The sequence below is a fragment of the Podarcis pityusensis genome (assembly GCF_964106645.2).
Source record: "Podarcis pityusensis genome assembly, chromosome: 12".
NCBI lineage: Eukaryota > Metazoa > Chordata > Lepidosauria > Squamata > Lacertidae > Podarcis > Podarcis pityusensis.
This window is the reverse complement of record NC_138037.1, coordinates 41,731,988-41,745,145: the sequence shown is the minus strand read 5'-3', so window position 1 is coordinate 41,745,145 and position 13,158 is coordinate 41,731,988. Positions and strand designations below refer to the sequence as shown.

Sequence of the window (13,158 nt, the reverse complement as noted above, 5' to 3'; positions counted from 1 at the left end):
TGAGAAGTGAGGTTACAGGGAAGCAGGCAGAGGGCCTTCTCGGTAGTGGCACCTGCCTTGTGGAATGCCCTCCCATCAGATGTCCAGGAGATAAACATCTATCTGACTTTTAGAAGACATCTGAAGGCGGCCCTATTTTAGTGTTTGATATTTTAAAAGGTAAAGGTAAAGGGACCCCTGACCATTAGGTCCAGTCGTGGCCGACTCTGGGGTTGCGGCGCTCATCTCGCTTTATTGGCTGAGGGAGCTGGCGTGCAGCTTCTGGGTCGTGTGGCCAGCATGACTAAGCCGCTTCTGGTGAACCAGAGCAGCGCACGGAAACGCCGTTTACCTTCCTGCCGGAGTGGTACCTATTTATCTACTTGCATTTTGACGTGCTTTTGAACTGCTAGGTGGGCAGGAGCTGGGACCAAACAATGGGAGCTCACCCCGTCGTGGGGATTCGAACCGCCAACCTTTTGATCGGCAAGTCCTAGGCTCTGTGGTTTAACCCACAGCGCCACCCACGTCCCGTTTGGTGTTTTATCGTGTTTTTAATATTCTGTTGGGAGCTGCCCAGAGAGGCTGGGGAAACCCAGCCAGATGGGCGGGGTATAAATAATATATGATGATGATGATGATGATGGTGATGGTGATGACCGTGGCAAAGTGATTCTCCTCTTCGTGTGGTTATTTTAGAATACCCTTTCTAAGGTTTAGCATTCAACCACTGCATCCAAACCGCAGAAACCCCATTCCAAAGATGCCCCAAATCAATCTTCATGCAGCTGATGTCTTCCACAACCCCTTCCAACCTCAGTGCACAGGAAAGTGAAGGGAAGTGGGTCAAGGTTCGTCCTGGAGGACCTGCCAGGAGAGAGGGAAAATAAAGTCATGGCTCACCCAGGAGAAAAGTACACTGAGAGAGACTCCAAAAGGAAAGGGCAGGGAGGCAGCAGCTGTACAGGACACAGGGCATGGTCAGTTAACATTAATGCAATTCCAGCAGGACTTTGACCTCTGTAGATTAGATAAGCAGACAAATTCCACATTACTTCTCTCTGGGAAGCGCTTGAGTTAGATATTGTTCATAAATATTCAGTTTTTTAAAATGTTCAATGCAGGCTAAGCAGGGAGCATTGCACGGTTGTATGTGCCTGGTTTAATTGTTGTGTTTTATATTCTGTGCAGTGTTGGACGTAAGTCTTGGCAACGACTATTGTCTATGAAGATGGAGAGGCAAATATTTGAATGCAGCCTCTGGTCTGAAAACAAGTAATCCGGGAATTCAGGCCAGGGCACATGGCTCTCCACACCCACCCATTTCACTCTCTTAATAGCCCTGTGAGGTAGGTTCGGCTGGAAGAATGATTAGCCCAAGACTACCCAGGGAGAGTTTAGTCACTGAGTGGGGATTTCAACTCAGGTTATCTCCAGTCCCATTCAGTACAGTGCAAAGGCACAGCAGTCACTGAAGGCTGACAAAGTGATTATACACGAGCTCTCAGTGATTTGTATTGTGGTGATAAGAGCCCTCCTGGATTAGACCCAAGGCCTGTCTTAGTCCAGCATCCCGCTTCTCACGGTAGCCAGCAAGGTGCCCATGTGAAGTTCCAAAGCAGGTGATACGGTAATAGCTGTCTCTACCTGTTCTTCCCAGTTACTGGTATTAAGATGCAGACGTGGGTGGTGCTGTGGCCTAAACCACTCAGCCTCTAGGGCTTGCCGATTAGAAGGTCGGCGGTTCGAATCCCCGCGACGGGGTGAGCTTCCATTGCTCGGTCCCTGCTCCTGCCAACCTAGCAGTTTGAAAGCACATCAAAGTGCAAGTAGATAAATAGGTACCGCTCCAGCGGGAAGGTCAACAGCGTTTCCGTGCACTGCTCTGGTTCACCAGAAGCGGCTTAGTCATGCTGGCCACATGACCCGGAAGCTGGACACTGGCTCCCTCGGCCAATAAAGCGAGATGAGTGCTGCAACCCCAGAGTCAGCAACGACTGGACCTAATGGTCAGAGGTCCCTTTACCTTTACCATTTTAGTGGGTATATCATCTGCTTTCTGATCCTCTGATAAAAGGGACAAGTTACACGTTTTTGTTAGAAGACTAGCAATTTCACAACCGAGCTCTTCAGGAACTCTCAGGTGGACACCATCTGGACTCAGCAATTTGTTAATTTTTAATTTAGCAATAAGGCCCAAAACTTCATCCCTTGTCACCGCTGCTTGTTTCAGTTCTTCGAACTCCCTTCCTGATAAAATCAGTTCAGGCATGGGTACCTGACCTTTGTCTTCCATAGTCAGCGGAAACGGATGGAGGAACTCTCTCACCTTTCTTACAATCTCCTTGTCATCTAACCAACTAACACCCACCCTAGCTGCTTTCTTGCTTCTGGTGTATGCAAATAATTGTTTTACTGTTGCATCTTCATGTTTCTCTTTGGGGATTCCCCCCCTCTTCATCTCTTACTGTCTCCTCACATTTGGGGGGGAGGTAAGTGTGTTGTTCTCGTTTCAGCTGTCGTTGGGATCGAATAGTTGCCATCTGCTTTTGTTTTGATGGCTGTACAATTTTGAATTAACAAAGTTTAAAAGCACAGGCACAGACAGAAGACGTAGAAGCCATAGCAGCTAGTAGATGACATTAGCCCTCCTCCTTTGAAAAAGAAAAAGGAAGACCTAGAAGTCTGCTTCCCTGCCTCCTGCTATGGGCTTACCCAGACTTCTGTTTGTGCTGCAGTTTGTAAGCATGGGCCTGTGCTTTCCAGGATTTGGGTTTTTTTTTCCTTCCTCCCCCATCCCAAACCATTTTTATTTGATTTTACAAATATGAATTTATAACCAGAGCAAATATGCACCCATGTAAAGAGATTACTCTGAATCTTGGGAATTCCCACTTTCCCCTCCGTGGGTCCTGTTGTCTACATTTTCAACTGCATATTATTTCGTAATCTATATTTTATGTCTATCCATAGTGTCCATAGTATTTGTTACGTTGCAAGTGAGATTAAAATCCTGCTAATGTTTTCATCTGCTCCAGTGGTCTCCTAAATAAATTATAAACTTTCCCCATTCTTTCTTAAATTTCTTGTCTTCTTGGTCTCTGAGTTTTCTGGTCAGTTTTGCCATTTCACCATAGTCTAACAGCTTAGTTTGCCATTCCTCACTGGTAGGGACTCTTTCTTCTTTCCATCTCTGGGCTAGTAGCATCCCTGCTGTTGTTGTTGCATACATAAAAAGTCTTTTCTGTTCCTTTGGGATGTTGGTACCTATAATTCCTAATAGAAAGGGTTTTTTAAAAAGTTATTGTAAACATTTTTTCAGTTCATTATATATCATTTCCCAGAAAGCCTTTATAACCTTACATGGCCACCACATATGATAAAAGGTACCTTCTTCTTTACAGTTTTTTTTTGGGTTTTCTTGTCCCGCTGCTTTTCCTGGGAAAACCTGCTGTTTAACACTGGATTTGAACAAACATCAGTCAGGTTTCCTAAAGATAGCACTGTTCATGCCTCAGTCTCGTACAAAATGAGTGAGCCACGGGCATCAGTACCATCTCAGCTATGGCATTTTCGCCAGTGTCTTAAAAATATACTGTTTTATGTTAAAGGGAATGAGAAGCCTGGGCTTTTCCTGGCTGGGTCTGTGTGCTGGACAGCCGGAAGCAACTGCAGGGGTGAAACTGCCCCGTCGTGGCCTTTTCTCTGCCAGGAAAGAACTTCCAGAGAGGTATCGATGTCAGTCTGCAGCAGCAAAAACAGCAAGGTTTTATTTACGATGGCATTCTAATGAATTTGCCTCTAGCCGCATGTAATGAAAACTTGCGCCGTAATAAATCGGTTGGTCTTTAAGGAGCCACAAACCTCTTTGATGTTTTTTTTTTCTGCTAGGAAAGCCGTGCCTGTTGCTGAATTTGTTTCACGGCCAAACAAAAGTTGGATTAAAACAGCCACACCACCTGTCCCCTCCCAGGTGTCACAATCCAATATTGTTAAAAACGGTGGTGCGGCAAGTTCATTTTAGACTCTGGTTTTGGGGGGACCTCCTTTTTTAGATGGCAATGTGTACTGTGGTTTGTAAAACATAGGCCTACTGAATCAGGCTGAAGTTGCCTTTGGCCCCGGATCCTGTTCTCAAAGTGGCCAACCACATACAGTGGTACCTCAGGTTACATACGCTTCACGTTACATACGCTTCAGGTTACATACGCTTCAGGTTACAGACTCTGCTAACCCAGAAATAGTACTTCAGGTTAAGAACTTTGCTTCAGGTTGAGAACAGAACTTGTGCTCCGGTGGCGCGGCAGCAGCAGGAGGCCCCATTAGCTAAAGTGGTACTTCAGGTTAAGAACAGTTTCAGGTTAAGTACGGACCTCCGGAACGAATTAAGTACTTAACCTAAGGTACCACTGTACAAGCAGGTCACAAGTGCTGTGCAACTACTGATATTCAAAGGCATACAGAATCTCTTTGATGTGAAATGATCCCCCAAAAAGTGGTACCTTGGTACTCAAATGCCTTGGTTCCCAAACTCTGAAAACCCAGAAGTAAGTGTTCCGGTTTTCGGAACCCTCCGGCCTGCCCAGGGTTAAATGCCATGAACTTGATTCCTTAGAGAGGAACAAGACATGGGAACTACCATATTTTTCGCTCTATAGGACGCACCCGACCATAGGATGCACCTTGTTTTAGAGGGAGAGAACAAGAAAAAAAAATCTCCCCCTCTCTGTGCAGCGCCCCTTCAGCAAAGTGGCAGGAGAAACGGAGCCCCTTCCATTTCTCCTCCTGCTTAGCTGGAGGGGTGCTGCGCCTTAGCTGAAGGGGCACCTACCCTTCAGTGAAAGGAACACGAAGCCTCCGGAGCGCAGCGGGAGCTCCCGCCATGCTCCGGAGGCTTCAGGCGGCTATCCTTGAAGCCTGGAGAGCGAGAGGGGTGCACACCGACCCCTCTCGCTCTCCAGGCTTCAGCGAAAGCAATGCGAAGCCTCCAAAGTGCGGCGGGAGCACTCCCACTGCGCTTCGGAGGCTTCGCGTTGCTATCGCTGAAGCCAAGGAACCTGCATTCGCTCCATAAGACACACACACATTTCCCCTTAATTTTTGGAGGGGAAAATGTGCGTCTTATAGAACGAAAAATACGGTAGTTCCAGGCCTGCCCAGGCCACAAAAGGTGTACAAAGTTGAGTTATTGCAAAAGTTTTTCAGTGTTAATTTTATGCATTTTTAAAAATCACCATGGTATTTAACAATAATATCTTATGTCCTTTAGAGGAGAAATTGTGAATTGCAGAATTTTAAATACCCTTCATCATCCTTGGCTTCACTCAGTTTTGTTTATAACACTCTTCCATTTTCTCCTAGTTGTGAGGGTGGGGGTGCGGAGGGGCCTCACAAATATTCCCCTTGTGAGGCCCCTCCACACCCCCACCCTCACAACTGGAATAGCCTAGGGCCTCTCTTCAAGCCCCACCTTGTATAATGAGCCACATGATGTGGCACACGCACACCATTTGAATGGCAATGTCCATCAATCAATGGGGGGGGGCTGACCCCCTCAAATATTTTATTGGGGGTGGGGTTGAAGGTATCTTGGCTCCTAGGAGTTGGCTCCTATGGACGAGGGCACTGAGGCCTCTGCCCTGAGGGCACCACCAGCTAAGAACCTGGGCTGCAGGGCAATTTAAAGGTTTAAGATACAACCCTATGCACACACCCAACTAGGGAACTGGCCCATGGTCACAGCCAAGATTTTTGTTTAGGGGTGAGGAGCTGGTTTTTGTTAGGGGGGGGGCAGAACCTCAGATTTGTATTGCTTTGTGTTTCTTTAGGAGGGCAGATCCAGCTGCGTCCGGCGCCTTCTTCAGCGCGCCTGCATCCCCGAAAGTCAGCCTGCGAGTTTCGTCCTGTCGTGTGAACCAGCCGGCGCGTGTCGCGGGAAGAGAAAGCGGAGCGGGAGCGAGGAGGGGGGGGGAAGAAGAGAGGAAGCGCCCAGCGAGGAAAGAGCCGCCTCTGTTTTGCCCAGAGAACCCGGCGTCCTGCTCCATTTGTGTCACTCCCTCGCCTGCGCGCTCTCCCTTTCGCTGCCTCCCTCCCTCCCTCCCTCCTTCTCGCTCTCCCTCCCGCCCCCGACCGGGTCACTCGAGGACACAGGCCGCCTCTCGCCGTGGGAAGCGCCGCAGCCTCGCCGGCGTCTCGCTTTGGGTCTTCCGAGCCCGCGCTTGGCAGGTGAGGCCCTCCTCCCTTCGCGCCCCCGGCCCGGCCAGCCGCCCTCCGGCCCTCCTCCTCCTCCTCCCCGCCTCTCCCTTCCCTGCCCGGAGGGGGTTGCTTTGCAAAAGCCAGCGCGACGCGGACGGAGGCGGAGACTGGACGGAGCGGGAGGGAGGCAGGCAGGCAGGCAGGCAGGGACTTCGTAACGCGGCAAACGGGGAGGCCCGCAGGATAGAAATGGGAGTTTCCAGGGGAGGGAGAGAGAGATTATGGGCGCGCGTTACGCGGGGTTGGTCTAGATGACCCCGGGGGTCCCTTCCGACTCCGCGCTTCTGGTCCTTTCGAGGGGAGGAGGAGGACGGAGCGCCTCTCATCTCCTGCACGTGGGTCATTAAGAGCTGATTAGTTTCTCCAGCGGCGGCGACAAGGGCGGTTGGAAAAGGAAGTGCCTCGGCCAGGACAAAACCGCAGAAAGCGACTACTTGGCCCCCTTTCAAGATGATTAAAGCGGATTAGTCAGCCCTCGGAGAGCTGAGAGCTCGCGAAGTGTGATGATCCCGTGTCTCTGCGCGTTTCCCTCGGAAACGAAAACAGCGTCGTTGCATTTATGGCGTGGGGCTTGTTCCTCTCGCCACCCCGGGGTGGGAATGGGGCTGGGATGCGCCCACCCCACGAGGGGAAGCTGGCTCTTACTCTCCCAGCCCTGTGGGCAGGAAACAAGACTTTCTCCGGAATTTAGTAACGTGTGAGTGGGTCCCAATGCGAATCCCACTCAGATCAGTGGGGTTTAAGTTCCTCAGTCAGTTGTGTGTAAGGCAGAGTCGGGGATGGGGGAAAACCCTTTCTGCCCCCCCCCCGGGTCGCATACCCTCGTGGGCAACTTTCCGGATTATGGAATAACAGAATGGTAGAGTCGGAAGGGATCCCGGGGGTCATCTAGTCCAACCTCCTGCGATGCAGAAATCTTTTGCCCAACGCAGGGCTCGAACCCACGACCTTGAGATTGAGTCTCATGCTCTACTGACTGAGCTAATTATGGCTTGTCCAATAGTAGGCAGGACCTGAGGCAATAAATAAATGCCAAAGCCGGCAGCATGGGCAAGGGAGCCAAGGGGGGGCAGGGAGGGGTGTCTGCCCCCAATCAATAAAATTCAATAAAGATACATTGCAAACTGAGGTTCTGCCTGCCCCCCCCCAAAAAAATCCTGGCTATGCCCATGGCCGGCAGAGCAACAGGTGTGAATCATACCTTGTATAAGGTAGGCTGCAGGCCAGCCATGCAAAAGGCAAAAGTTGCTATGCACACTTTTCCATCCAGCATGCAGGAAAGTTAAGAGGCATTATCTTCAAGGACACATTTCAGCAAACTTAAACACTGGAAGAGGGGGGCAGAGATGAAGAGTCTGGGTCCCCAGTTGTTGTTGGACTACAACTCCCATCATTCCTAGCTAGGACTACAACTCCCATCATCCCTAGCTAGCAGGACCCAGAGAGCTGCAATTGATGCTGGGGCTGAGATTCCCTCCTCCTGGTGTTTTCAGCCGTCACTCAATGGCAGCACACATGCAGAATGTGCCAGGTTGAATTCCAGCGATGTCTCTGGGTAGCCTTAAGCAAGATGCTTTGTCTGAAAGCCTGGGAACCTGCTTTCAGTCAGTAGTCCAGGGATAGGGACTCCCAACTTCCACCAACCTCAGCCAGCATGCCAAATGGCCAGGTATGATGGAAGCTGAAGTCTGGCAACATCTGGAAGGCCGCAGACCCTCAGTCCTGGTGTAGAAAACACTGAACTAGACCGACCAATGATCTGACTTCATGTACGGCAGTTTCCTATGGTTTTAGGTTAAGATTTTGCACATGAACTTTGAAGGAGCACCTTTTCCTGGATTAAAATTAGGGCTGCCAGATTATCAAGGTCTTTCAGATTGAGGCAGGGATACTAGAAACCGACAGAAAAAGCCAGTAGAGGTGCATACTTACCTATTTGCTAACGGTGGTTTTCTAGTTAAGATATGGTAGTTGCAGCGCTTCAAGACAGCTGAATTTGGGCAGTGTGGTGTCCTACGTGGTCTGTCGTGTTAAACTTTGGGGGCTAGTGAAAGTGGGGGGAAATCTAAACAAAGGGAGTTGTGTTCTAAAGGTACAAATTGTTGCCTTTCTTTGGTTCAAGAAGTGTTGGGATAACGCAGCTGGTTGGCGAGGCCTCCTCAGAATTTATTGAGGCGCTAATCTCTCAAGTGGAAGTCGGGACCCAAATTTGCATGTTCCTATCACTGATAATTAAATCAGATGTGACTTGGTAGCTGACCTCCCTGAGGGTATTCCAGTCTTCCTCATCCAAATATGAGCAGAGAAGTCAGACAGAAGCATGTCAGGCCTCGTTCCACGAAACGCTGGTTTTTAGCTGTCTTTCGTCTGACAGTCAGGAACAAGGATTCTGCTTTCATAGTCAATATTTTGTGTTGTCTGCTAGAGTTTAAAATGGCAAAAGGAGAGGAGCAGAGTTGAAATGATCTATGTGATTGCTGATTAAAAGGATGCCACAAAGATCTGCTCCCTCTCCCTCGGTAGGTTTGTGTATCGTTTGCCAAGTATGAAACATGATTTACCTCCTGCTGCTTCCAGATAGTTCTATGTGCCCTCCTTGCCACAGGAATTTCCTAAATAAACTACTGACGTTGGTTGGGATTTTGCTAATGGTAGTATAGGGTTGTCGAGGACATTCAATTTTTCCATCTATTTACTCCAACAATCTTTTTTAATATAACTGCTGTCTGTTGAAATCTAGGTTACCATCTTGAGTTCAGGGCTTTGCGCAAAAAACAATGTGTAATGCAGGGTGATAGTTCCAATGTGTTCATAGAATCGTACAATTGTAGAGTTGACAATTTAGGAATGTTTTGCCCAATCTGAGGGGAACCTGAGATTTAAGAGTAATAATAACAATAATAATTTATTATTTATATCTCCCCAGCCACTCTTGGTGGCTCCCAACAGAATATTAAAAACACGATAAAACATCAACCATTAAAAACTTCCCTAAACAGGGTTGCCTTCAGATGTCTTTTAAAAGTCAGATAGTTGTTTCTTTCCTTGACATCTGATGGAAGGGCATTCCACAGGGTGGGTGCCACTACCGATAAGGCCCTCTGTCTGGTTCCCTGAAACCTCACTTCTTGCAGGGAGGGAACTGCCAGAAGGCCCTCAGAGCTGGACCTCCATGTCCAGGCTAAACGGTGGGAGTGGAGACGCTCCTTCAGGTATCCCTTTAGGGCTTTAAAGATCAGCACCAACACTTTGAATTGTGCTTGGAAACATACTGGGAGCCAATGTAGGTCTTTCAGGACCGGTGTTATGTGGTCTTGGCAGCCACTCCCAGACACCAGTCTAGCTGCCACATTCTGGATTAGTTGCAGTTTCCGGGTCACCTTCAAAGGTAGCCCCATGTAGAGCGCATTGCAGTAGTCCAAGCCGGAGATAACCAAAGCATGCACCACTCTTGGCGAGACAGTCTCATGTTCTACCTACTAAACTCTATCTCTTCGCTGTGGGAGGTGGGGCAGAGGGAAATCTCTGTCTAAGAGAACACCAGCTTAATTTTCTATAAGAGAACGGTACCATGGCTCTTCCTATTGTGTCTGTTTCCCTCGATCAGGAGTGGGGAACCTCAGATCTTGGAACCAAGATAACAGTTGCGCAAAGGCTCTCTGAACTTCTCTGTCTTGCTCAAACTCTTCTCAGCTCAGCGCCTCTCCCTGGCTCTGACTCTCACCAGCCGTGTTTGCACTGTCACTGAGTGTTTTGGCCTTGCTGATCTGTGCCTTTTGGCCTTCCTGGATGGAGAACAGAAAGAAGTGTGCAAGTGTAAGCTACACTAGTGGCCAAAATTGTGAAAACCTTTTGGAAAAAGTGTATTTCCGCGGGTGGCGCTGTGGGTTAAACCACAGAGCCATGGGCTTGCTGATCAGAAGGTCGGCGGTTCGAATCCCTGCAACAGGATGAGCTCCCGTTGTTTAGTCCCGGCTCCTGCCAGCCTAGCAGTTGAAAGCATGCAGTGCATGTGGATAAATAGGTACCACTCCGGCGGGAAGGCGTTTCCGCACGCTGCTCTGGTTCGCCAGAAGCGGCTTAGTCACGCTGGCCACATGACCCAGAAGCTGTATGCCAGCTCCCTCAGCCAATAAAGCGAGATGAGCGCTGCAACCCCAGAGTCGTCCGCGACTGGACCTAATGGTCAGGAGTCCCTTTACCTTTACCTTTAACACCTGATGGGCTCTCTAAACAGTCCTGCTCATTGGCTACATTCAAATGAAGGAAAGCTACCTAAGCAAGTTGTGCTTCCTTTTTCTGGTTATTTGGCTATAACTTTTGATAGAATACAGATAATTGAACAAACTTTGTTGCGTTACAGTCTTCATTAAATTATCTTTGCACTGATATATAATTTTATGGTATTACTATAAAAAAAAAGTGGTGTTATGCGCCATCAAACCTCAGAAATACACTTTTCCCAAAAAGGTTTCCACAGTTTTGGCCACTAGTGTATATAAAGGTGCAATGTGTGTTTGTGGGTCCTCCCACTTTTGCCTTGGGCCCCGTCCACCACTTGCATGTGGCCCCTGAAAGGTTGTCCCGAATGGAATGCGGCCCCCAGACTGCAAAAGATTCTACCCCACCCCACTCACCCCTCATCTGGGCATCAGTAAGGTCTTTGAATGTCCTTTTTGCTGCTTTTTGCTTGCCAATGGCATCCTGTTTTCAGTGGCCAACCAGATGCCTATAGGAAGCCTGCAAGCAGGAAAATAGACATAAATTCCTGGAAGTTAATCCTATTAATGGCTACAAATCATGATAACTATATGTTACCTCGAAAAGCCTTTATACCTCTGTAGAGAAACCGCCAAGAAGCAACAGGAAAGAGAGATACTGCCTTTTGTCTTCTGCTTGTGAGTTTCCCATAGATGTCTGGTTCTCTTTGCTGGTAAACAACAGCTCCACTTACACTCTCATATGGGAAAATACTTTACACTGTGCACTATAATTGTGACATCGTTCTAGATCTTCATCAATGGCTTAACGTTACAGAGGTCCTTTGTGCAACTGTTACGATGCAGCCTATCACTAACACCTGTGCGTTTGAAGGATAATTTGCTACTTACATTGTTTCATATTATATAATTATTTACGGATAGTATTGATACGAGACACTATGGCCGAAAAGAGGGTGTTCTTTTTTTGCCTTTTTTTTTTTTTTAGTACAGGCAAACCAAGGTTTCCACAGCGCGGAGGCAGGAAATCTGGAAAGGACAGCAAGACATTTGTGTCTCAGCCCCACACCGCACAAATTTTTCCTGTTCTGAATGCTTTAATTCTTATAATTAATAAAATTGTCAACTGTGTGCAACAAAAGCCCTGTTGACCCATTTGCCATTGCAAGTTAAATTATAGTAAATTATGTCTTTGGAGCAGGCCTACAAAACACGTAACCTACATGACATGACAACCTGGCGTGGCAGTCTGCCAGATTGTTCATAACGCCTTCGGTTTAGCAGGTTGCTTGAGGCTGAAAAGCCAAGGGTATAGAATAAACCCAGTGGAATGCGGAATGCCGCAGTTTAAGTCATATATTGCCTCAAAGGTTACATATGCAGACTGTCCAAGTGTCCCTATTTTCCAGGGACAGTCCCAGATTTACAGAAGCTGTCCTGGTTTCTGATTTGATCCTGAAATGTCCTGCTTTTCCTTAGGATGTCTCTATTTTCATCTGAGAAATGGAGAAAGGTATAGAATTATCCATCCCCCAAGCCATCCCTTTATAGGGAAGGTTTTTTTAAAAAGCTTAACGTTTTACTATGTTTTTATATATGTTTTTTAACTTGTATGTTTGAATTCCTGACATTTTAAATATGTCAACACAGGATAGATTTTGCTTCCCAGTCAGATCGGCAGGGTATAAATGGAATAATAATAATAATAATAATAATAATAATGACATCCATATTTTCATCGGAGAAATGTTGGAGGGTATGTATATGTACATGCCTACTACAGATAATCTAGAAGTAAAATATTTGATTCTGCAGTCACAAAACTGTCAGCTGAGTACTGCAAAAATCTTAGCAACATTTCAGGGGCAATGAGTAATTTTCTACAGCTGGTTCCCCCCTCCCCGGCAAAACAACTGACCGATACTGAACTATAGTTTCAAAAACGTCTTGTGTATTAAAGAAGTCGAAAAAAGAAAAAGCTAAATGGCATACAGGTGTTTTTAATTGGGGAGGGGCATAAAAGGTAAAGGTAAAGGGACCCCTGACCATTAGGTCCAGTCGTGGCCGACTCTGGGGTTGCAGCACTCATCTCGCTTTATTGGCCAAGGGAGCCGGCGTACAGCTTCCAGGTCATGTGGCGAACCAGAGCAGCACATGGAAACACCGTTTACCTTCCCGCCGGAGCGGTACCTATTTATCTACTTGCACTTTGACATGCTTTTGAACTGCTAGGTTGGCAGGAGCAGGGACCGAGCAACGGGAGCTCACCCCGTCACGAGGATTCGAACCGCTGACCTTCTGATCAGAAGCCCTAGGCTCTGTGGTTTAACCCACAGCGCCACACACGTCCCTGGGGAGGGGCATATTAAGCACAAAAACATTGTAGAAAATAAAATATGGGCAACTGGCTAAGTGAAAGTAAGGAGCAGACTTGTCAGATTTTTGAGCTCGGAGCTTGATGATACATTAGAAACAGTTGTTTCCAAATTAAAACAACAACTATTATTGAAATTGGACTGAGGCCAGAATCACTTGCAGAAAATGCTTGCAAGATCTACTGTGTTATGATTGCTGATGTCTCCAAAAAGAGCTCATCACAACACCTACAAATAGAGCTTTAAAATGGGATAATTGTTTATGTTATGAAACATAGCGAAGGTATATTTTTTAAATATTAAGGCTTTCAATTTCTCTGCAATCCTAT

The 13,158-nt window shown here is 47.4% G+C and overlaps 1 protein-coding gene across 1 annotated transcript in view; it reads left to right on the top strand.

Annotated features, from left to right (window-relative positions):
• Positions 1-6,101: 6,101 nt before the first annotated feature.
• Positions 6,102-13,158, top strand: part of THRB (thyroid hormone receptor beta) — a 186,812-nt gene continuing 179,755 nt past the window's right edge. The window contains exon 1 of the mRNA XM_080974980.1: positions 6,102-6,204. The gene's annotated coding sequence lies outside the window, so the exon portion shown is untranslated. The remainder of the gene's footprint in view (positions 6,205-13,158) is intronic.